Genomic DNA, 3596 nt, shown 5'->3' on the forward strand with positions numbered 1-3596 from the left:
CTTACCAGCCCTTACCCTTTACCGATGTTATTGAATAAGAACCTACTGTGCACTTTTGACGCTTCGATGACATTGTTCATTCTTCAAAGTGGCATTACGAAGGTGTTCAATAAATTGCCTTTCTTTATACATCTATGTCTGTCTAGTCTGTATGTTTTAAAGGAAATCTATTTTTCGTCTTTCTGTCGTTCTGAAATAGTTTTGCAAAATTACACGTTCACTGCACTTTTCGCGAACACTTTGTATCATCGCTTTTTGATAGTGATTCATAAACATATGCTCATGATATACCAGCAGTCGGGATCGTACAATCGACTCTGGTTTTGGGACTGCTTTCTTATGAATATGGAAAGGGTTGGTCGTTTTTATTGTATTAACTTGGTTTCATTCAATCTCATACAATTGCTCTTGAACTAGTAATGGTGAACAAGTTCAACTCTAAATTTAAGTTAAAATATCGACAACATGTTTTGACAATAGAATTATAATGCGCTAGTGATGATCAAACCACTTCACACTGTATATATCAATCCTTGAATACGACACGGTGCCGAAACACGTACTAATCGAAGTGGGGTGTTTTTTGTATGCATAGATGTATGGACGACCCCTCAGTACTATCAGAGTAGATATACATGTCAAGAAATATTTATCATATTGTGACAGTGTAGAGATTGTGACAGTGCAGAGTGTGCATAGTTCTCACTTTGATCAGACATGTCTGTTCGCGTCGTTTCAATTTTAACTGGCTGCAGTATTGTTGCGTCATTAAACACCATTCAATCGATTGCTACTGGTTCTTTTTGGATGAGTGACATGTACATGCTCAAATGTGGGGAAAGTTGCCACGAGTTTGACTTGGAAGGACACGTCTTTTCTGTACCCGTGAAGATCCGGGGTAGAAGAGGTCTTCAGCACCCCATGCTTGCCGTAAAAGGCGACTATTCTTGTCGTAAGGGGCGACAAACAGGATCGGGTGGTCGGGCTCGCTGACTTGATTGATGCATGTCATCGTATCCCAATTGCTTGGATCGATGCCAATGATGTCATTCACTGGATTTTCTGGTCCAAACTCGATTATTTGCAGACTGCCGTCATACAGCTAGAATATTGCTGAGTGCGGCGTTGGACACCAAACAAACAAACGTCTGTTTCTGCTCGTGGGTGTTAAGATGTTCTCCAGTGAGCAAGTCTGTCTGTTTATTTCAATTTGTGAGGTACATCATTCAGCCTTCGAAAGATATTGGTTCAATATAGATTTGCTACTTACTAAAGGTCAAAGGAAAATGGTCTTGTGGTAGAGCGTCCGCCCGAAGAGCGGAAGGTCCAGGGTTCGATCCCGGGCCGCGTCATACAAAAAGACGTTAAAAGATTGTACTTGTTGTTACCCTGTCTGGCGCTCGGCATTAAGGGGCTAAAACAAGGACTGGTCGGCTCGGAGTCAGTATACTGTGTCTGAGTGGGGTATTCATGTTAAACTGCGGCATGGTATCTCAGTGAGCTAGCACTATAAATCGGCATCAGTCCGGACTAGTACAAGCAGCCACACACACACATACACGTGCATGCACGTCGCTATATAAGTGCAATAATCTTGGACGCGACGTTAAACCCAATTTCACCTCACCTCACCTCAAAGGAAAAAATGTCACGCTTTAATTGTTTGAGCCGCACACTCCGGGGATAAGACATCAGCCTCCGCATACCCTTGATAAGCGAAATAATGTTCTGTTCTGACTATTGGGATTTTATTGTGGTTGGTAGGCATGATTTAAGTTCGAATTTGTAAAATCTTGATTGTATATGGTGTGGTGCTAAACAAATACACGTGTGATTCCCCCATTAAAGATGAACATCCTCTTTCCATACCATATTGAATATGGTGTCCATGGGTGAATCAGTCTTGCAAAGGCGCAGCAGTTCTCTGAGTTGTGCCAGAAATCTTTGATAGTGGGTTCGAATCCCAGATTCACCCTTATTGTTTAACCGATTGTCAGCATCATATTCGTGCTCGTCGGTTTCATTAAAATGGTAGTCGTCTAGAGCCTGCCTCACTTCGGCTTTCCTCCCACGCCCTCATGTTTGTGTTTGTTTGTTTGTTGTTTAACGCAGCACTCAGCTATATGACGGTGGTCTGTAAATAATCGAGTCTGGACCCGACAATCCAGTGATTGTTATCACGAGCATCGATCCAAGCAATTGGGATACGATTACATGTATCAACCAAGTCAGTGAACCTGACCACCCGATCCCGTTAGTTGCCTCTTACAAGCATTGTCTCCTTTTACGGCAAACATCGGTTGCTGAAGACTATTCTAACTCGGATCTTCACGGGTCCGAGCGCAATTATTCTAAGAGATAAGTATATACAAGTGACGTAACTTAATGTACACAAGAATATCATGTATGCATACTGTCAGATAATGATCTGCTCGACTTTATTTTAATACTCTATTTTCTGTTGATTCCATTCTGGTAGACTATTTTATCAAATAATCTACCACAATCGTATTCTGTCAAGTTGTACTTCGTGCTCATCATTGGCCACAATATATGATAACATAATATTTGTCGAATTTCTAGTGGGCATAGAGACTAGTTGTCCGTTGATCGGTATCAGGCCATGGAATAAAGTTGTTACAAGAACTGACTTCAATAGTTATGTCGTTTTTTGTCGTGCATATTGTGAGAATTCGCGTCACACTTCGGTTTTTACGTTTATGACTCCATAAACGTAAATGGTTTTGAAGTCAATTCTTATGAATAAATACGTCAACATTAATAATTTCACAGAAGGATTATCTAACCATTAACTTAGTCACATCTTGCAGTGTACAGTGAAAGCGAGGCTTGGTTTTCATCTATAAGCGGTAACATAGGCTGAGCTCCCACACTGGAAGTCATGCGCCTCATTCTGTTATCCACTAATCAGGAAACTAACATTCTTCTAATGGGCGTGGCTTAATTGCTTTCGGTTTATGGATACATAAACGCAAAAAATGCCAATTAAATGCCATGGAATCTTTGGCTATTTATTTATTTCGACTTGAACTATATAACGAGCGACTGGAGTTCGAGTGTAGAAACAAGGTTAGACTTGTTGAAAAAATTGTGAAATATGGCATTCAACGACTGGTTGAGTATTTTCCACAGCAGTCAGAAAATAATCTTATCTGAGCGAAACAAACCAGTGACTGGACATGCGACCACTCACGTCCAATTATGTCGCATCCAGTTTTGGGGTCCTATTTTAACCCGGGTCCCCAAGGGGTTGACGTTGAGTTGACTGAACCAGCTCAACACGCCATCCTTGCACAGTCAGTCCGTATAAAGTAACTGGAGAAACATATCCACATTCCATTTAATAATGGGTAGATGAGAAAAGGCTGATGTTACCGCAACGACTGTCGTAAACCTTAGATATTGAGAAAATATCAATGGTACGATCGCCTTGTAAAGACGGCCCTTGACTGCATTGTGCAACAGTGTAAGATATAGACCGAGGCAAACATGCATCCACATACGTTACACTTAACAAATAAACAGTCATTGTCTTTTTTCTTTTTTTATTTAAAAATAAATCACAAAAAATGTTC

Source organism: Haliotis rufescens, unplaced genomic scaffold (genome assembly GCF_023055435.1).
Source record: "Haliotis rufescens isolate VD_foot unplaced genomic scaffold, xgHalRufe1.0.p SCAF_4, whole genome shotgun sequence".
Classification (NCBI taxonomy): Eukaryota; Metazoa; Mollusca; class Gastropoda; order Lepetellida; family Haliotidae; genus Haliotis; species Haliotis rufescens.